Source organism: Dipteris shenzhenensis, chromosome 6, assembly GCF_047967505.1.
Source record: "Dipteris shenzhenensis isolate YYH24624 ecotype China chromosome 6, Dip_SZ_1.0, whole genome shotgun sequence".
NCBI lineage: Eukaryota > Viridiplantae > Streptophyta > Polypodiopsida > Gleicheniales > Dipteridaceae > Dipteris > Dipteris shenzhenensis.
In genome coordinates, this window is record NC_141601.1 from 53,182,998 (window position 1) to 53,205,819 (window position 22,822).

Genomic DNA, 22,822 nt, shown 5'->3' on the forward strand with positions numbered 1-22,822 from the left:
CTATAGTTGTTGCCCATACCACAGTACCAAAGTATCCCAATTATGCCCGTATGAAAACCTAGCATCCCAAAGGTCTTTGTTGCTGCTGACGATGGTTTTGTAATCATCTAAACTTGATTCTTTATTGATTTGAAATGTCTCTCTTGTATGACAACAAACGACCTCATTAGCTCAACTTCTTTATGTTAGTACATAGTTAGCCTTGGTCTCATATTTCATGCTATGTAGTAGCCAACAAAGTTTTTTCCCCAAGTGGTTTTCCCCCAAATGTTTCAAATTCCCCATGCTTGCATCCCCCCACCCCTTTTACATCTTTTAAGATTATTTGCTTAAATAAACTTGATGACAAAACTTTTGGATGAAAAACTACAAAGTTTAGCCTTTGAAGTGCCTCATCTTAACTTATTCATCAATAAACCTTATGCGCACATGCATTCACTAACATCATTTTAGTATCTCCTTTAACCATAGCATCAATAAACTTGCCCTAGACTTGTAATGGGATTGGATTTTAGAGTAAGATGGACACATGTGTAAGTACTATCATTCTTGTTGCCTTGTTATGACATGTTCTTGCATAATATCACCCTTATTTTGTAAGTGAATCCCAAAATGGATAAAGTAATTCTACCTTGTACTTCACCTAGTTTTACTGGGGTATCCTCCTTAAAACCATAAAATATTTAGTAATCATGATGATGTGCATGTGGGAGGTACTATCATCAAAACTCGAGCATCCATCTTTTGTATATAGATGGCATGCAAGAGGAAACATTGGCATTAATAGAGAGAGTCCAAGAAAGCCATATGGGCTGAGTTTAAATCTCATATGGGTTGAGCTAGACTATATCATCCCAGCCGCACCTAGGAATCCTACTTTCTCAACTCTCATGGATGGTGCATGGTGAAAAAAAAGGAAATATCCATTCCAAGGCATGAAAATGACATTATATGGCCATAATACTTTGCACAGGCCTTGAAATCTTGTAGTTTAAGTCTTGTGCAACATATCATGCCCAGCCACTATCATTTGCATGGCTAGACACACACCACAATGCTCATGCATGATGCATGGTGAAAACCTTGGAAATATTCATTCCAAGCCATGCAAATGAAACAAATTTAAAAGACCATAATGCCAAACCAAAGACTGTGCAAGGTCACATCAAAGTGCATGTGGGTAGGGTAGGTTGAGGTACTTAATATTCCAAGATTCGAGGGGTGAGAGGTGTGAAAATTCAAAATTCGTGGAAGTAGCAGAATTTTCAGCCATCGGGTTTCCCCCCTCCAACGATACACGTCAACAAAAATGGATAACCGAAACATGCAATGTGGCCTAAAATGCTTCAAAACACAAATAAGACAAAGGGCACACTATCGGGTTTGATGTTGTGTATTATGAAATGCAATGACCTTTGGTATGCTTATGAGCGATATAGCAAGCAAGTGCTTGGAAAAAGAAACAATTCAAAATTGTAAATATTGTTGGATTTATTAAAAGTTCTTTGCACATGCAAAAATTGCACATTTTCAACTTCTTCCATTCTAGGGTGAATCTAGATACCGATATCAATAACTTTCAATGTTTTAAGACCACCATGCAATAGTCCCACTAGTTTGAATTCCAAATTATCAATCAGTTTTGGTTGTTGACAAATCGAAAAATGTTTATGGAGTGTGCCCTCAAGTGGGTGTGTAAAACTTTAGCAGAACATTGGATGCCCGTTAACCCATACCTCATGTTCTCATTTAGGTGTGTCCTTGAGTTTAGGAGAAGCTCACGTAGTGTACTTTTGAATGATTACTTGGTTGCATGTATGTACATAACAAATTTTTTATGTTTTTGAATAAATTGCTATATCATATACTCTTTAGGATGCATGCTTCACATACAATATAGCACTTGTAATTCTTTAATAGTCTCGTTCCATATCATTATTCCATAATTTTTTGGTCTCATGTTCAAGTTTGGAATGTGTACTACAAAGGGAAAGATTCATCTCTTCGATAGGCCTCATAGCCAATTCTCCCTCACATTTTACTCTGTTTAAGGAATTCCATTGAGCAATGCAAGTTATGGGTCATGCAAGATAACTATATACAAAAAGTTCTCTGAACCTCACCAAAAATGGCTATACCCAAGCATACAATGACCCTGTGGTGTGGGCAAACTTGGCAAGGCGCTTTCTAAATTGCTTATCTTGCCAACAACTAGCCGTGAAATTGTGAAGCACATATTTTAGGATGGATTGAGCCGAGTGCTCTACAATCTATCTCGGCTTAGTGCTCTTATACAATAGTAGCCATCTCCTGATCCTTCAAGATTAACATGTTTAAATCTCCTCCATTTTAGAGTAGTAGGATTGTCTTACCTTATTTCATATCCGTAGACATCATATTGCCTCTTCTTCATATTAAAATCTATGCATGTGCCACGAATGCATTCAATGCAGTGCCACTCAGAGTCTCTCTTTCAATAGACTACTGGCTACCGCAGAGATCTTAGGCTACAAAACTTGGTCTCCTTTGCAACATATGATGAGGATTCAGGTGGCCTACAGGCTGCACATTCATTTGCAAGACATGGTCATCTATCTCCACCATGGATAAATGCTCCAACACAACCAAATCTCAAGTCATTCAAAGATTAATGGGCCAGGTCTATGTCTATGTGTGTTTTACAACAACACACATTCCTATCTTTGAGTTTTCTAACATACTAGTTCTTATGATGCTCAAAGATCCTTTGTCTAATCAAAAAGTGAGGGTTCTAAATTTTTGCTACATAAAATCACATTCATCCCTGGAACAAAATCTATAGCCATCTCCTTTGTGAGAGTCCTTTGCAAGCAAGCTGCAGTAGCAACAATTATATAAATATTAATCTCTTTTAAATAATCTACTTAATATTAACTATAATTTTTAATTAGTACTTTATTTGTTGGGGGGAGGGGGGAGTGGTGTATGATGGGGCAAGAGAGGGGTGTGGGAGGGCTTCAATTAAAAATAAAATATTTAGGGATAAAGGGGTGAAGGAGGGATTCAAGTAAACAAAAGGAGGGGGAGTAGTATATGATGGCAAGATATTTATTAAGGATAAAGGAGGGAGGGAAGAGGGCTTCAGTTAAATAAAGGGGGGAGTGGTATAAATGTTTAGGGATAAAGGAGACCAAGATTTTTAGCTTTCCTATCTCGTGGCCTCTGTGTGGTTCTCTTGCAAACCATGATGAGCTACATCCTCGGGGGTTTCACCTCACAAAAGTTTAGTGTACCATGTGCATTCAAAAGGAGGCATATTTTAATGTAACTTTTTGGAAAATTTTAACAAGTTTACAATAAGAGAAGGGGATGTTTAATTCAACTTTAGAAAAAAACACTTAGTTTATAAGTAAATAGGGGTGTTTTTATTGGGGGGAAAATTTTAGGTGAGGGGGTTTTCAAATTCCCCTTGAACGCACATGATACATAGGGTTTCTAATAAGTAGTGCACCCCCCGAGGCTACATCTTGCCATTGACACCATGGACACGATCAGTGAAATGCCACCAGAACAGAGACCAACTAGCTGACTCTGCGCAAGATAGGTTGCAGGGCCACATGCAAAGAAGAGAAGATGACTTACCCAAGTAAAGAAGATAATTCCAAACTAAAAGAATGAGATAATGTCGAGCTGACTCTGCATGCAGGGCCACAAGAGGAGAAAGTACTTTGCAGGGCAGTAGAACGAGGATGCACTTTCATATTCAAAGATTTGTAGGGTAGGAGGTGAAAAGTTAGCAAAATTGGATATACTAGTCGCCCTCAAGTAAGTGCAATGTGGCCCACATTGCTTTAGAATAGGCCAAAGGGCGTGCTATCAGGTTTGATGCAATATATTATGAAATGCAAGGAAACTTTGACATGCTTATGAGCCATATAGCAAGCAAGTTTATGGAAAAAGAGCTAATACACTGATTGTAAATAGTGTTGGATTTATTAAAAGGTCTTTGCACATGCACAAATTACACATTTTCAAATTGTTCCATTCTAGGGTGAATTGAGATACCAATATCACCAACTATCAATGTTTTAAGACCACCATGCAGTAGTCTCACTAGTTTGGATTCCAAATTTTCAATTCGTTTTTGTTTTCAAAAAATCAAGAAAAAGTTATGGAGCATGCCTTCGGATGGGTGTGCAAAAACTTAGCACAATATTGAAGGCCCCTTAAACTATACCTAACATTCTCAATTAGGTGTGTCTTTTGGTTGAGGATAAGCTCACATAGTGTAGTTTTCAATGATTACTTGGTTGCATGTATATGCAAAATAAAATTTTGATGTTTTTGAATTGATTGTTATATCCTATTCTTCAGGATGCATGTTCACATGCAACATAGCACTTGTAATGATTTATTGGTATTGTTCCAAAATCTTTATTCCATATTTTTTTGGTCTCATGTTTAAGATTGGAATGTGTACTACAACTTAAAGACAAAGTTTGTTGAATTCCATTGAGCAATGCATAAGTTATGGGTCAGGCAAAAAACCTATATACAAAAAATGGTTTGAAACTCTCCAAAAATGGCTACACCCAAGCAAACATTGACCCTGAAAGAAAACTATGCATGTCAATAGGCGAAATGCAAGCAAGAAAACTATTCTAAAAGAGAAGAGACATTTGGATCTTTGATTCATAAAAGAGAACTGAACATGCCAATGGATGGAATGCAAGCAATAAAACTAGATTAGGAGTAAAACCACATTTTGTGTGCTTGATCTTTTTCAAAGATGACATTGTCAAGTTTAAGATCTTGTCAAGATCTAAAAAATATTATTTTATTTATTATTTATAGTTGTATATCCATAAAGTATTGTTTATTTATCTTAGTATGCATAATTACGCTAGTTTTTCTTAATCTGGTCAATGTTACATTGGCCCTCTTGTGATTGGTTTTATTTTGGCCAAAAGGCCCCCAAAATGAGTCTCCTTCTTTCCTAATGGGGATATTGGAAAGCAACAATTGCAAACTTAAAAGGCATTATGACCATCGTTCATCCGTGATAGGTCTTCATGAGGATGACCTTGAGTAGGTAGATGATGCTTCTTCACAAGCTTACCATTGGGTCAATTTTTTTGATTGACATTCTCAAGAAAAAATGATACCAGACTTTATTTTATCTAGCCCTTAGTGATGATTATTGATTCACCTTGATAATGATGTTTCAAACTCTTGATACATAGCTCTAATCAAGAGGTCTAATAAGGATTTACCTCTTTCTACTTCTTCACTTGAACTTCAAAGTCACTCACATTGGCAGCAACCCTTGCTTTTCTTTTGCATTCCCTCTTAGTGTGACAACCCTTGTCATATTGATTGCAATGCCTTATGAACTTTTGCTTGGCATATTTCTTTGAGGGAAAACACATCTTGAACCTCTTGTGCTACTATTACTACTATTGCTGCTTAGACTTCTTAAGCACTATAGGTAGAGAGGATTTGCTAAAACTCCCAAATTTCTTCGACTATTTTGTCCAACTCTCTTTGCAACTAGAAAACTTTGAATCATGGTTTGGGAGATAGGATTGATGTGGGAAAGGATACCCCCAATCAACTTGTGTTAAGAATGTCCTCCCCATTGTCTTTAGCATCAATTAATGCAAATTCTCTGTCTATTTGGATTGGCATGACTCCCCACCTAGAGAATTTCCACATATGGATGTAGCATTCCTCTCTTTATAGCCGAGTGTGATAATTTGCTTCTCCATGGCTTGGAATTGTTCATCCCATGTACTGATGGGAGTGGTGAATCCTTTTTAGACCCTACTTTGGGTTGATTCCCACTAATGAAAAGCTCCCTTAGTGAGCTTTATGGAGGCTTATAGCTAAAGATTCTCTTTTTTTAACGAATGGTTGGGTCTAAAAGTAGAGAGTTTGCTTAGTGACCCGTCGTTCTTGCTTCTCAGGGTCAAGAGTGTTATCAAAGACTTGCAGTCTAACGTCTATGTCCATCTTGTCAGCACATTTAGCTAATAAGATCCTATGTTTCCTTGAGAAGGTTTCCTCCTCAAGAGGAATTTCCTAAGGTGTCCGAATGTGGCACCGTAAGGTGGGTTCCACTATTGGTATACAAGTTAACTATCCCTTCAAAGCTTGAGTGGCGTGAGCTATACTTTGGGCTATCTCTCAAAAAGGGGAAAAGGCTATAATGTCAAGTTAGAAGAGCTCAATTTGGGGAATGCCCCTAGCTACCACGTCACTAAGTTGTGGAGTACACACCATAATGTTGGTGTGACTTGCATAATCATGATGGCCATGTGGCAAGGCCTCCTTTAAAAGGTGATCCATTGCAAAATCTTCAGGTAGATAACCAAGCCTTCTAGCTTGGATTGTCTTATTATTGTTGGTAAAATAAAGAATCTAGTGATCCAACTATACCTAGACATAGCTAAGGACTTAGTCTAAGATTCAATGATACTAGACCTTACAAAGCATCCACCATGGTTGCATAATTCGGTACCAAGCCATAGCAACCTAAGGGGTGAATTTGAATAGAAGAATGACAAGCATTGCCTTATTGCAAGTGTAACATGAAAGCATGCACCCAATGATGGATCCACATCAACCTTGCACCTTCCTAAGGAATTGCTTTAACTCATGCAATGTCCCCACCATATTCAAGTATTGTTTATGATATACACATGATGCTCTAAGGCTCCATGTTTCTTAGCTCTATAGCATAGGAGATAATGTAGCCTTAAATTGAGATGAAAGATTGGGATAACATGCATTGGGATAGGAAGTGAGCTTTAGGCACATACTCTTAGCCGTGGAGGGACACGTGGCCTCCCTTGGCACAATATACATGTGCAAAGCACAAGAGAAAGTGTGAGTATTAGGGAAGAGAGTTGGTGTCTCTTGGTCTTTACTCGTGAGACGTTCTTTTAAAAGCTCCATGTGGAGATGCCTCTTGGTTTTGGAGGGGATAAAGAAAGGTTCTTGCTTGGGCATAGATGAAAAGATAAGTTAAGGGTTAAATTCTTATGAAAGGTTAGGATAAAGTGTCTAGTAGGGGGGGGAAAGATGGAGAGAGACTCCACTATTGAGTATAAACGTAAGGGGTTTCTTTCCACAGCTTCTTGTGTTTTGTTGAAACACTCTGAAGGAGCACTCTAGGAGGGCATACCCACATAGCCATGGCTAGCAATTCAAGCTCCCTTGACTCTATCACAAAAGCTTGAGCTGAGCTTTCTAACCTCATCGACGAGAAAAATATGCTCCTCTACTCCTCCGCCTTGCGTCAGTCCTTGCTCTTCATCATCTCCATTCTTCTCTCTATTGTCTGCATACCTTGATTGCCTTCCATATTCTTCTCTGCAGCTACAACCTTTCACCGTTGATTATATCAGTCTTCTTTGGTTGATGTTGTTCTTTGACCCGATCCAACGCAGATGGCACGATGCCGGTACTTACGATGCTAAGGACCACACTAGTGGCCCAAATGGCTCCATTCGACTACTGGACGAATACAACAGGGAGGAGAACAGAGGCTTGGAGAAGGCCGTTGTTGAGCTTTGTGGTAATCTGTCGTTCCGCAACCTTCTGTATTTCCACACGGTTTTTGCGTGTATTGGTTACAACCTAAATTTGAAGGGAAGGGTTCTGCTTGAGACCCCAGCAAAGATTGTCTCTAATTCTGTAAATAGCTTCTCTTGTTCCAGCAGTTTGCCACTTGAATTCTACTCCATCTTACCATATTATGTGAGGATAAATCGTCTTACATTAAGTGGCAGCCTGGATTCATGAACTTTTGACTAATTACACGTAAGGCTTGAATATTTTAGAAGCAAGTGACGGAACCTTTAATTTGTTGGGTGCCAAACTTTGTATTGGAACATGATATTCTAGTAGCAAATTGGCCACATCTAGTACCCGACCTTGTTGTGACTTATCATACGCCGTTGTCATCTTTTGCCATCCTAACTAACTTTTGTGAGATTTTCTGACCACATGGAGTGGTTGATTTTGATTGCAGAACCAATAAAAACAAAGTTTTCGGGGATATCATATGCGGACTTTTACCAGGTGCAGATGTATTTTGACCGCACTATGTCGTGGCGCATTTGGTGTACCGCCCCAGTTATGTATTGAGTGTCAATGTTAGTTTGATATCAAATGGTAGCTTAAACTCAGGTCAATAGTCCCCTAAACTGGGTATCTACAAAGTCAAACGCAGAGTCTCAAATTTTCGTTCTCACATAACATGTGAACACTGACTCACTAAGCTATAGTCATTTGTATGCAGTTAGCCAGAGTTGTAGCAGTCGAAGTAACGGGCGGCCCAAAGATTGAGTTCATCCCAAAATTCTTCTTCTCCCTCATCATTTAAATCGAAAACTTCTGAATGGATACGTCGCTCATGGGCCTGGTTCAGTAAGTAGTATGTAGCTGAATTGTTAATCTTTGGTCTGATAGGATGCTAAAGAGGTATCCCCTCCAGATAGGCTTCCCACGTTCTCCTATGGTCTGACACCATCGCAGTTGAAAGCGTTCCCGTAATGCATAGCTCTCACTGTGCATTGGCAACACCGGTTGAAAGCATTCCTTTGTTGAAAGCATTCGTCGTGTCGTGATTTATAACTCTTGCTTATACGATCCGTTATGTGATTCCTATTGAAACTTTACCTATAACTCTTCGTGGAATTCCGGTTGAACTTTTTTGATGTGAAGTGTTGCCACATGTAGAAGTTAACGCAAAGAGAAGCTATATTTTGTTTGGTCCAAGTCCTTAGTCCCATGGAAGATAAGGCTGGGTTCACAACACCATGCAATCCTGCAAAAGATGGCGTGAAGTGCATTGCCCAATAGGAGGGATGGGCTTGACACAAAATAGATTCATGAAGGCTGCCCACTCTATGGTCAACGCCTCAAACCGCTACATGATTGACCCATTCCATCTCTTCTGACCCCTAACCAACCACACATTGGTGACATAAATTAGGAGCTTGATGACAGTCGCCTCTTGTGAACCACCACACCCGGTGACCATCCCCCAATTCTATTTCCACCTACATGGTAGGCAAGTGGTCTAAACCCACCCTAATTTCCACTGTGCGTTTTTTGGATCTTCTTTTCAAGAAGATCACATCCATCAGATCTCGTATTAACATCAAGGAGGCATTCTTTGTCAAGCCAAAAGAACTCTGCAAAACATCATTGTTAATTGGTGAAGATGGCTAGAATATTAATGTGCAAGGCTCATGGTTAGCAATTGAGGAAAAAAAAAGGCTTATTTTTTTCTTGAATTACCTACAATGGGCTTATTGCTAAGTTCTAGAAAGTGGATGAACATATAAATTTTGAATATTAAAAAACACTGCAAGAATTCTTCTTTTTTTCATGTAAGCGTTTATATTTCTGGTCATTGCATGTTGCTAAATGAGACTTGTCTTTTGATTTCATAGAGATGATCTTCTCCCTTGTTTACAGAAAGACATTGTGTGGTAGGAGACATTCACACAACCATGAACGTTTTTTAATGGTCCCATTTATTGTGTGTCCTTATTAATCTCACTAGACTTTACTAAGTCAAGGCAAATAATTAAAGTAAAACACTCTCAAGAATGGAAGTTTTTTTTACTAATAAAAGAGGTAGATTTTTTGGCAAGGAGAGATACAAAAGTGTTGCTCTTTCTTAATGGAGATACAATAGTTTGATGGTGTTCAATACAATGAAATGTGGATAAGGTCTTATATCATCCATGGCAACTAAGATGGTTTAATTTTACTAATATGTTATCATTATTTGCTGACTACCAACATAGTGATAATTGCAAACAAAGGCTATAGATGATGTCTTCATCTTTCTCTTTTGTGTTGAATGCAGGTGCCAGTGCGGCATACTTAAGAAAAGTGTTTTATCGAATGGGATTTGACGATAAGGACATCATCACACTTTCAGGGGGGCATACTCTGGTATAAATGTGGTTAATAGCATAAAGTGCATCCCAAGTTACATCCTTAATTTGGGCTTAATTTTCAGGGAAACTAATTATTAGTACTTGGCCGGTGATTTAGGGCAAGGCACATAAAGATAGATCAAGCTTTGAAGGACAATGGACAACAAATCCATTAAAATTTGACAATTCCTACTTCTTGTAAGGAGAATTTATGATTGGTGATTCTTGAGTTTCAAATTCTTACAAGAATACATAAGGATTCTCCATCGACTAGCTTCTCCCTATGCATCATTGGTAGCTTTTGCACTATTGAAAGAAATATCATTTACTTTTACATAGTGAAATATTGGAGGCCCAACCAAGGTATCTTCAATTACCTACGGATAAGGTCCTAGTTACAAATAAGAACTTTCTCAAATATGTCAAGCAATATGCTGAGGTATGCCTTGGGATTTCATGTTCATTTCCCATCTATATTAATGGACCATGACCTTGGTTTAATGTATGAATGTGGTTTGTTTCATGTATAAGATGAAAACCTATTTTTCAAGGACTATGCAGTAGCACATAAGAAATTGTCTGAGCTTGGTTTTAGGTATTTCCCTCAAAATGCAAAGGAAAAGAAAAAGGAGTGCAAAAAATGAATTATTATTGCAACAACTGTTGCAATTATTGTAGCTTACCTAGGCTACTTGTATGAGAAAACAAGAAAATGAAAGATATGCACAACAATTGCTATATGGAAATAAACTTACAATGATGATGAGCTTTTAAAGGATTATTGCAAGCTTGTTTACCACCAGTAAAAGCTAAAGTCTTGAAATTTTTTCACATGCATTTTTCTTTCTAAAACATCTTCTCATTCTAGCACTCCATGCATCCATTATGTTTTTATAAGCCTTGTGCATCTTGTGCATGAATTCATGCATACACGCACACCCCTGCCCCCACATGCATACACATGTAGATTCACAACCACCCATGTATGTATGCACTTTTATAATTTATGATTTTAAAATCATGAGCTAAATACTAACAAGAGAAATTTCTAAAATGGGAAATTCCCTTAACTCAATCAAGTCCATGTTCATGTCTAAGAGATTGATATGTAAACTCAAGTAGTATTAGAGCAAGAAAAATCAAGGGAATAACAAAGATAGCAGCATGAAGAAGAAATTACAACTAAAAGGGAGAGCTTACCTTGAAGTTAAAACAAGGTCAAAATGGCAAGGATAGAGCTTGGATCAGTAGGCTAAACAGGGAAAGAGAGAGGATTGGGGGGAAACAATCTGACTATTTAAATTAATATATATAAGAAACAATTAACAATTGATGTACAATTTGCCATTTTTTTAATTTTCTTCTCTTTTGTCCTTTTTTTTCTCCTCCTTTTTTTCTCCACTCCTTTTTTTTCTCTTTTGTCCTTTTCTTTCTCTTCCTTTTTTTTTCCATTGAGAATAATCTCTTTGAATGTAAACTTCAATGTAAAGAACAATGAGACTCTAAATATGCACATGCACAACTTTAAAGACCTTTAAATACAGAAGTAGCATGAAAGACTCATTAAAGTTTTAAAGAATAGCATTAAATATGCTTGTAATTCTACATTATCATACTATATTCAGAAGAGCATTTATAGTTAATGAGTTTTTGAACAAGAGATTTGGACATTCGAGGCGAGGAGCACTACCCATCATGGCCTTTCTAATGATTGAATTCTATCTTTACAATAGCATCTATTGGGAGCATGATACTTTTCATGGGCCTTAAAGTGAATAAGATTAAGGCATGTGGAAAGTATTATATCCATCAAACAAAGACACATAAGATGGGAGCATGCCGATGCGTATTTTTTGACACTCATGTATGAGACGTGGTGAAAAATAAGAAAATATGCATGCCCAACAATGGAAATGGCATCATATGGGAATGATACTTTCCACGAGCCTTAAAATGAATAAAATTAAGGCATCTCCATCGGACAAAGGCACATGTGATGGTAGCACGCCGATGCATATTTGTTTGTACTCATATGTTTTGATACTCATATCTGAGACATGGTGACGAACAAGAAAATATGTGTGCCTAACCATGGAAACGGTATTAGATGGTAATGATGCTTTTCATGAGCCTTAAAGTGAATAATATTAAGGCATGTATAAATTATCGTATCCATTGGACAAAGGCACATGTGATAGGAGCACGTATATGCATATTTTGTGATACTCATGTATGAGATGTGAATCCGTGATGAAAAACAAGAAAATATGCATGCCCAACCATGAAAATGGTATCGGATAGACATGATACTTTGCATGGTACTGAAAATCAAGAATATCTAGGCATGTGAAAAGTATCATACCCATTGGATAAAAGCACATGTGACATGAAGGTGCATAATTGTTGATACTCATGTATGAGATGTAAAAAATGAGAAAAATATGTGCATCCAACCATCCAAAAGGTATTGGAAGGGCATGATAATCTTGACAAGACTTAGAATGAATAATATTAAGGTGTGTGCAAAGTATCATACCCATCCGACAAATGCATATATGATAGGAGCACAGTGATGCGTAGTTTTTTATACTTAGGTATGAGATGTGGTAATGAGAAATAGAAAAACATGCATGCCCCACCATAAAAATGGTGCCTAATGGGAATTATAGTTTTCATGGGCCAAGTTAATGCATGTGCAAAGTATGGTACACATTAAACAAATGCACATGCAGTAGGAGCACGCCAATGCATATTTTTGGATACTCAGGTAAGAGTTGAGATTACGTTCATATTTTCACGTTTGCATTAATGGGTTATTAGCGTTCTTTAATTATGCTCTAAAGTATCATGAAATCAATGCGATCACATTGATTACCAAAAAAAATCACCAAAAACTTGGTAAGACTACCGCCGGTATTATTAACATACTCGACCGTGGTAGTATTTACATTACCAGTGGTAATTATAAATATTATTGGTGGTTATTATCACCATCGGTATTATAATTGGAGCTAAACCAATATTATTGTTGGTTGTCATCATAGTACCGCCGATAGTAGCTATAGTACCCGTGGTATTGTTAGCTGTGGATTTACAATTTCCTGTGCAACTCAACACTATATTATGGTGGAAAGGATAATATAGACTCTTCATTAGATCTGATTGTGGTCATATCCCAATAAACCATTGGCAAGTTGGAATAGAAAGGTGAACTACCATCTGGATCATAGTGGTAAGGTTGAGTGTGGGAGGGTGAGTTAGCATTCATTATACTTGTGGGTGTGGTTCGCTACTTTGATTCCTTGAGTATTGGGGAAATTGCAAACCACAACACGAGTGCTATTGAATGGAAGTGTTTGTTATGTTCTCCTAAGGGTGACCTATACTCCAACTCCTTGCATTTTGGGCTTGTGGATCGCGATGATCATAGTCTTGAGTTAAGGATTTACAATGTAGAGCTGTGAGATTATGGTTTGGTTCAAATTTATCAGTAAAGCATGGACAGAAGGGGGAGATGAGATGGCAATGATGTGAGAAAAAATAGAGTACGAGTTGCAACTACTAATGCAAAATAAAAAATGCCTATAACTAAAAATGTTTGTGCACAACCTTCAAGATGAATTGTGACTAGGCAAACTGTGAATGCATCGAGTCATGCCCAAGCCATTATTCATATGCTTGATAATGCTCCTTGGGTTGAGCAAGGATTCACAGAAGAGGATCTCAATGCTAAAAAGGTATCCCAATGCTTGATCCACCCTCTGAGATTGTTAACCAAGAAACAGGGAGAGGGTCTGTGTGAGTATCACAATCCTCTCAAAGAGGTATTCCACGTGCACAAGGGGAAAAATGTAAGTCACATGGTCTAGAATGGGACTTTTTCATTAATGTTCATGACTGTGTTGAGTGGAAACGTAAGTATTGTGGAATACAAAAATCAGGGGGAGCACCTCACATAAGAGGTCACTTACTTGGTGACTCAAGAAAGTGCATTCAGCATTGTGAAACCCCAGGAGCTACTGTAGCATCTTGCACCCCTCGGGGGGTTCACCTCCTAAAATTTAGTGTACCACATGCATTCAAAAGGAGGGGTATTTTAATTCCACTTTTGGAAAAATTTTAACAGGTTTACAATAACAGAAGGGGTTTTTAATGCAACTTTAGAAAAAAACCCAATAGTTTATAAGTAAAGAGGGGTGGCTTTATTAGGAAAAAGAATTTAGTTGAGGGGTTTTTTTAATACCACTTGAATGCACGTGACACCTAGAATTTCTTAGTGGTGCACCCCTGAAGCTTGCACCTTGACGCAGAAGTTACAATCTTCTAAAAAAAATATGGAGAATATCAATTTGGGAAAGTCAATGTGTAAGTGGAGTAGAGTCTGCAAGCACACACGCTGACGGAAGTACAACTGTTGTAGGCTCCCATGCCAAAACACCTTGTGTGGACACTACCATGCTAGATAGATTTGCAACATTGTCTCATGAAGCTAGATTGGCAACTGCGACTCGTTGAGAGCATCCGGATTCAAGGTTTGGTGAATGCACAGTATGCTCTTGGTAGATCAATTTTGTGGTCAAGATATCCACTGAGTATGATCGATAACAATGATATGAGAGCAACATGGAATTGAATTGCTAAGTATGGACCGAGCTTCAAGCCCGAGATTATCAGATATATTTTTGGCACTATTTACAGTGTAAATATGTGTAAAACTATACTAAATGTGGCACATTTTTTTATTTTTTAAATGTATAAACTTGGCCCATTGGGTGTTGTAAAATTACCAGATATATAGCATCGTTCGGTGCTATTTACAAAACATATATTTAGAGATTTGTATACATTTATCAAATGTGGCACATGTTTTATTATCTAAAATGAGAAGCCCAATTATATTATTTTTAGAGTGCTTTGCCTTTTAAAGGTGTTAATAGATAGATAAAGAATTACACTGCAAAATTTATTTGGGATATAATAAAACATTGCAAAATGAGAAGTAAATATAATGAGAATCCCAATTATATTATTTATTATAGAGTGCTTTTCCTTTTAAAGATGTTAATTGATACAGAATTACACATCACATATAACACAACATTAAAAAATGAGAAGCCAAATTATGTTATTTAGAGAGTGATTTCCTTTTAAACATGTTAATTGATAAATTATTAATGCACATCATATTTAACAAAACATTACAAATGAGAAGTCATGTAGTTGGATATATTGCACATCACATCTATTCTTCCTCTTTCGTGCTATTCTACCTTTTGTGCCAATCAAGATGTGCTATCAATCATTCATAATAGAGTAAGGTCTTTCACATGCTACCATATCATCCACCATGAAGTTGACATTTACATGGATAGCTCCTCCTAGAATGTTTGCAACTCTCTTAGCTCCTTGACCCTTACACATTTTGAATCACTTTTGCTCATTGCTTAAGAAAGTACCTGCTCATTCATATGCCTAACCCCATGTACTATCCTTGCAAATGTTACATCTCCACTTTCAACTCACTAACATCATAATCCCATGCCTTTGCAGGATTTCAACCTAATCCATGAGCCTCAACATTGCATGAGCTTTCTTATAAATACATTTCATTGTGATGCATTTAAAAGATGGATGTTAGAGTTGACTGTTGATAGGGCAACAAAGGAGAATATGCATAACCTAAAAGAAACATTGGTATCCCCTACACTATGGAGGAAGTTTAAGAATGATGCTAATGTTATGAAACTTGTATTATATGCGATAAGGGCTTTGGAAGCATTTTTGGAGTACTAAGCAAAGCTCTTGTTGTGAGGAATCCCCCTACTCACCCAAGCTAAGAGAATGATAGAAGACGATGTAATGCTATCAAGTGCAAGGAATTGTGGCAATTGTTTAGGCCTCGATGGGAGCAACCTCACAATCCCTTACATAGTGTTGGATAACTTTTAGCCCTGCGTTTTCCTGATGGAGAGGAGCGCCCAAAAGCAGAAGCAGGATATTTCCAAAGATGGACGGAGGAGCGCCTCAGAAGGGTGTCGCGTCGTGGGAGCAGGATTCAGCCAGAGATGGATGGAGGGAAGCACCAGGAACAAGATGTTGCTTACGGATGGACAAAGGTTGCTAGAGGAAGTTGGGGGTGGGAGGTGAAAAAACGCGGGAAAGGAAGGGTTGGGGGAAGGGAGCAATCCCCCAAAAAGCATGCAGAGCAAAAAAAAAAAAAACTCTTTCTAATCCAACTATTGAGTGTGGAACCTATGGAGTGTTTAATTGGTGATGGAAGTTTAAAACCTACATAGTTAAGTGCACACTATTAGGATAAATCTGCGATGTGGAGCCTTCCGGGACCTCTCATTTTGACATAGTTTTGAACTTTTTTGCTTGCAATTAGCTAACCAAGGGTGGAGGAGTGTTTTCCAAGAAATACCCCATCTAAGACATTGTCCTAAGGCTCTCAAACCACCCTAGTTACACATTTGAGATCTAGGAAGGGAGAGAACAAGGTGAGCCTAGCACTTGATCCCCCATATAGACGAATTTAATTCCTTCTCATAGTTTTACTTTTTATGCTTGGTTTAAAAGGTTTGTTTAGCTTTGCCTTTTAAAGTTTTGGTTTTTTAATAGTTTTAGATTTTTCAAGTTTGCTTTAAAGTAATAGTATGATTTTAAAGTGTAATAGTGTGAATCATGAAAAGCATGTAGGATTTTTTTGAAAGTAGGATCTCTAGATTTGAATTTCAAAATTTGAAACTTAAAACTTGAAACTTGAAACTTGAAATTTGAATTTTGAAATTTCAAATTTGAATTTTGAATTTTAAAATTTAAATTTTAAAATCTGGATTTTCAATTTCTAAATTTAACATTTGAAGATTTGGCCATGTGGCCAAATCTTCCTAGTGATTTGAAAGAAGCTAGCAACATTTGGCAGCACGGCAAAATCTCCCCAAACCCTGGTGGTTTGAAAGAAGCTAGCAAGGTTTGGCAGCATGACCAAATCTCCCCAAACCCTGATGCTTTGAAAAGATTTGGCCACATCTCCCAGAACCTGGTGATTTGAAAGAAGCACGCAAGATTTTGTTGCACGGCCAAAACTCCCCATACCCTAGTGCTTTGAAAGAAGCCTACAAGATTTGGCCACATGACCAAATCTCCCCATGTTTGAAAGAACGCCACAACCAAATCTTCTTAGTGCTTTGAAAGAAGTCACCAAGGTCTCGAAGGATTTGACTGTGCATCCAAATCTTGCTAGCTTCTTTGAAAGCACCAAGGTTTGAGTAGATTTAGTCGTGTGGCCAAATCTTGTTGCTTCTTTCAAAGCACCAGTGTCTTAGGAGATTTGGCCATGTGGCCAAATCTTGTTGGCTCCTTTCAAAGCACCAGGGTCTGGGGAGATTTGACCTTGTGGCCAAATCTTGTGGGCTTCTTCCAAAGCACCAGGGTATGTGGAGATTTGGCTTCTTTCAAAGCACCAAGGTCTAAGTAGATTTGGTTGTGTGGCCAAATCTTGATGGCTTCTTGAAAGCACCAGCGTCTCGGGAGATTTGGTTGTGTGGACAAATCTTGCTATCTCCCTTTGAAAGCACCATGGTCTGTGAAGATTTGGCCATGTAGTCAGATTTTGCCAGCTAAAATTTAAAGCACCAAGGTTTAGGAAGATTTGGTTATGCAATGAAATCTTGTAAAGCATTTTCATCCTAAGTCACACCATCAAATATCAATATTGAACTATAACAAATGCTATGTATGCAGGTGCCACATTGAAAGTGGGGGTTAAAGTCAACTTGCTTGTCAGTGGAAAGATTGTTGCCATTGGGACAATATTCTCTACATCCCATGATGACATGTGCCAAGGTGTGCCCTTGGGAGAAAACAATGTATCGGTGGCGATCGATATTTGTATGGATGAAAGTGCACTTCTTCCATTTCCTACAATGGATGCATTCTTAGTCTATGAGGCTTTGGGTAGTGTTGTTCGTTGGAAAGCACGATCAATGAGTTGTGTGGACAATGTCAATGGAGCTATTGTACCAATGAATGATATAACATTAGATACCATTGATGTTGAACCTCTATGTGAATATGATGAGTTTTCCATCGAGAATCATGGAAGGACAAGAAAGTTTTAATATGGGATGAGCAGAAAACCAAGAGCATTGCTAAGGGTGTTGTTTTGTATGTCTACCGATTTAAACCTATAAATTTTGAGATGCTTGGTGAAGGTAATTTGGGTGTGGGAATTGAAAAGTATCATAGTGATGTATTCGGCATCGATATCATCCACTTAATAAAATGGCCCATTGCACAAATAACCTTTTTAGATGGAACTTCATTAAGAATTGATGACATCATGAATTTTCCAAGTGGTTCTGGGCAAAAGCACATGGAAGATGAGGACCCAAATGAAAATTCCACAAAAAAGAGGTGTTACTACATGATAAAGAGGAAAGCTAAAAAACATGGCATGCGATTAGCATCATCTAGACTCACAAGGGATGCAATCACAAAAGTATCTCTATGGTTGATTGTTGTAAACAAAATTGTTGTCAATTTGCCGATCATCAAATGATATCCAAATTATGCATAGAGTATTGGGGCCAAAGTTTGGAGGCTCGCACCAATTATGTATATGACACTCTTGGGGTTGCTTGTCGAAAAGATGACAATGGGTAGTTCAAATATGTCTTTTCATTGAATGGTATTCAAGTTTGTTGTAGAGCATGGTATGAAATGCATGGTATTCCAAAAACAACATTTTATCGTCGATACAGGGAGCAATTTGAAATTGGTATATGAAGGTGCATGCATGGTAATAAAGGAATCGTGTGGAGAGGTTGGGACCACACAGAACTGGGTAGAGCCATAATCCAAGATTTTGTGGATAACAATTTTGAGTGTATGCCACACAAAAGTAGAACACTTCAGGATGGATCAAGGGAAACACAGTTGGTGATACTGGATGTATACAAGCAGGTTGATATTCTCTATGAGGTTAACATGCAGTTAAAGCATAGTTTGGGTTGTAAGGAGATGTCAACTTCCACGTTCAATCGCATATGGAACTCTGAATTCAAGCATGTAACTTTGTGAAAAAGTGAATTCTCTAAGTGTGGTTTATGTAGTGCAATCAAGGCTCAGCTTGCAGCGAGACAAAATGCCAAAATGAACGTAATAAGTTGATGGAAGATAGAAGAAAGCACATGTTACAACAAAAAAGTTGTAGAAATGTGTACTACACTTGGCGCAGATTTTTTGAAATGTATCCTCAAACATACTTGTGCATTATCCATTATAAGATGGACCAAAAGAAGATAGCCATCCCTAGATTATGCAATCTTTCAAAGGACACAGATAAATCCTTTCAGCTCCCAGTGGCTTTGATTGGCATGATAACACATGGACATGATCAAGGATGTTATGGTCACTTTTCTTTATCCTTGTGGCCGTCAGATCCTAACTTCACAATTGGTTCATTGGCTTTGTGTTTGAGAAATCTTGAAAATTTTGATAACCATGCACTTGCAGATTTGGTACATGATGGGATGCCAAGGTCTAACAACGCTCTGCTAAACGCACTAACTTCAAGACAAGCATTGGATTCTCACTTTGTTTCTAATGACAAGCAAGAACTTCATCTTGGAGCAGTGGATAGAACATTCAAAGACCTTGGACTTTGAAGTTCCCATCAAGAAAATCCTTATAAGAAACTACCCGAACACCTATTGTTGCAGTTGGATGATTGTGGTTCTGAAAACAAGAATAGGTACTTGTTTGCATACCTATCATTACTTGTTGCTTGAGCGATTTTCAAGTCAATTCAATTGGGATTCTTGATGGTTGGGCATACATATGAGAATATTGATGCAATGTTTAGCAGGTTTTCAGAGAGGTTAAGAACTAGCCAAACATTGACATTTGCACATCTCATTAATACTTTTAGACAATGTGAGGAGTCTTCTCCAGCGCCATTTTTGATAACGGAAGTCCCTGATTTCAAGAGCTATGTTGATGGATGCCTATGCGATGGGCAAGATGCTTTAGTGGGACACTCAAAGCCTAGACTCCAATTTCGGTTCTTTATGCAAAATGAAGTTCCTATCATGCAATATAAAGTGCATCCACGATCATTAGATTGGCAACCAAGTGAAGGTGGCATTGAGTTGTGGAAGAGACATCCGGATGGTCATCCAATGCTACCAAGTGGAGAGCCACCTTGTGTACCCATGTTCGAGTATGTGAAGGATCACTCAGATGTGATAGTTGGTATTAAGGAGTATGTATGCTTTTGGGAAAAATGGGCACACCTACAAGGTCCAGAAGCATCTTTCACAAATTGTAAAGCCGGTAGTGAAGTACTAGAAGAACATGATTGATGAGCTTGATAAACCAAACAATAGTGTAGAGGACATGTACGAGACATTTTGGCCAAAGACACAACATATTGATTGTGTGCAAGTAGTTGAATGAAAATGATGAGTTTCAAGAAATTGAAGAGTTGAATGATCACTACTGTGGACCTCAAAGGAAAAACCAAAACAATCATTTGACCCAATGGTTGATGTACAAAAAGGACACTTTCTTTTGGTCCAACCAGTAGAAAAAATTTACCCAATTTGGCTAGGCATTGCTTAAACTGATGTACAGAAGTATAATAAATCTAAAAATTTCAAGAAGGTTTTCATACAATATTGGGCACCTATATGCAAAAGACGCAATGCACAAATTGAGGAGGTGTATGCAGATTGTTGGAACAAGATTTGGATGTGCAATAAAGGTGATCCTCCACGTTGGGAATCTGTTGATGCTATTGTATGGTCATGGGTTCCAACCCTCCCTCCCCCTCCCTCTCCCTCCTCCTCTCCCCTCCTCCCCCCCCTCCCTCCCTCCCCCTTACCTCCTTGCCTCCTCCTCCCTCCTCCTCCTCCTCCTCCTCCATGCCTACAGGATGCTTCTCGTTCATGCTTGTAGGCTGCTCCTCCTCCAAACTTGTAGGTTGTTCCTCCTCTATGCCTGCTCCTATACACTTGGTCCTCCTTCTCCACACCGCTAGTCCTCCTCCATGTCTAAATGCTCCATGCATACTACTCCACACTTGCTCCTACTCCGCGCATGTTGCTCCATGACTTCATTCGTGCCTTACCTTTTGTCAGATGCCAAGCTCTCCCTACACTCCTTGACTACTCATGGCACCATTTGAGGACGTCTCCAACAAGTACCATGTGAGCTTACAAGTTGGAGGTTCGATATGCAAGCACACGCAATTTGGGATTTCAAGAGAACTTTTGAAAATGTACTCCACAGTCTTCGTTTCCAAGAAAAGAAGCATCCTGATCTTTGGGTGGAAAGAACCTTGTATCCTCTAGAACCTTCCACCCAAAAGAACCCTTATTTTCATACAAGGCATGACCTTGTTTGGTGTGGACAAGTTGGATGCTTGGTTATTGGAATTTATTGAGCCATTCTCAAACATTGGCTACGCAAGCAAGCGAGGTGCATGAAGCCCGATAAGAACGATTAGTGCATTTAGACAATAGTGCCATTGTCATAATGCACAACTCTATATAAATCTTCAAAGGAAGAATAAGGATCTTTGTGACAAAGCCAATGTATTGGACTGGAGTGATAGGAAAAGAATCACTCTGTAAGCTAGTTGAAACCAAAAAAGCTTTGGAAAGGTCTACCTACTGCCAAGTTCAATCGGCTGTAGAGAAGAAACGAAAAAGACAGCAAAACAAGCACCAAAGATGAAGGAAACACCTTTGGGATTGAAGGATAGGAAAAGAAAATTACAAAATATGGATGGATTGGCACCCACTAGTGATGCTACAAAGAGGAAAATCCAGGCTACAAGGTTGGCTCTCTACTGTGTTAATGAAATGTCTTTCTCTAGTGCTACATTATTTCTACTAAGTTTCACTTGTGTTTTTCTCCAAAAACTTCATGGAAGATGTGATGGGAAGAAGGAACAAAAAGATGATATTGACTGTTCATATGCTCTAACCAATTTATTGAAGCCAAATGATGTCATTGTGATGTTTAAGGAGCCAAAACACAAATGCCTACATCTGCAAGTTGTTGAAGAGGTTATGAAGGACTTAAAGGGCAATGTGGATGAAAAGGAGATACTTGGAGCTTGTGACACTACTGGTATAAATCGTGAAGTTTAAACTTCTTTTCAAGTTTGCTCTTCTAGGAAAATATAATAAATCTAGAGTGCCACTACCCACATCTTGGTTTGTGAAGCGTGCATGACAAGAAACAAACTAACTTGCAAGAGAATGCTTGGAGGGAACCATTGCACAAGAGTCAAAAGAAACTTGGTCTACAACACTTCAGATGAATAACTTAAACAATGTTTACTTGGAGATTGAGAAACTACCAACGAGAAACGGTCAAAGATATGGAATGAGAGAAGCTAGTGAGAGGAACCCCATCACAGCATTGCACTTTACATAGTCTCATATTCTATATCCATTGGTGGAGTAAAGGCAAGAAGAAAAGAAAACATAGATTGTCTTGGGTTGGGAATATCGAAAATCCTTGTCTGAATGCATGCCAATAAGACTTCACATCCTCAAGCAACAAGTTTTGGAGAGAAAGTGTGGCCAAAGTTCGATGCATTAATAAAATTTCTTTCCTAGGGTCAAATTATGATGAAAGATTCAACATGGCTTTGAAAGAGTTTATGCAATTAATGGTGAAAACATAAGGGAGTTGTATACACAGTCTTTCATACTTGCTTTATTAAAATGTTTTGTTACTAAAATGATCTTCATCATGTTTGTAGCCTATACTCTATGCGCATGGACCATGGTTTATACAGAATTGGGACCCTCTATCCATTTGAAATACACAAGGTATAGAGAAGTCACACAATCAAGACAAGGTAG

At 38.2% G+C, this 22,822-nt stretch overlaps 1 pseudogene; it reads right to left on the reverse strand.

Moving 5' to 3' along the window:
* Nucleotides 1–1,346: 1,346 nt before the first annotated feature.
* Nucleotides 1,347–22,822, reverse strand: part of LOC147901337 (uncharacterized) — a 44,481-nt pseudogene continuing 23,005 nt past the window's right edge.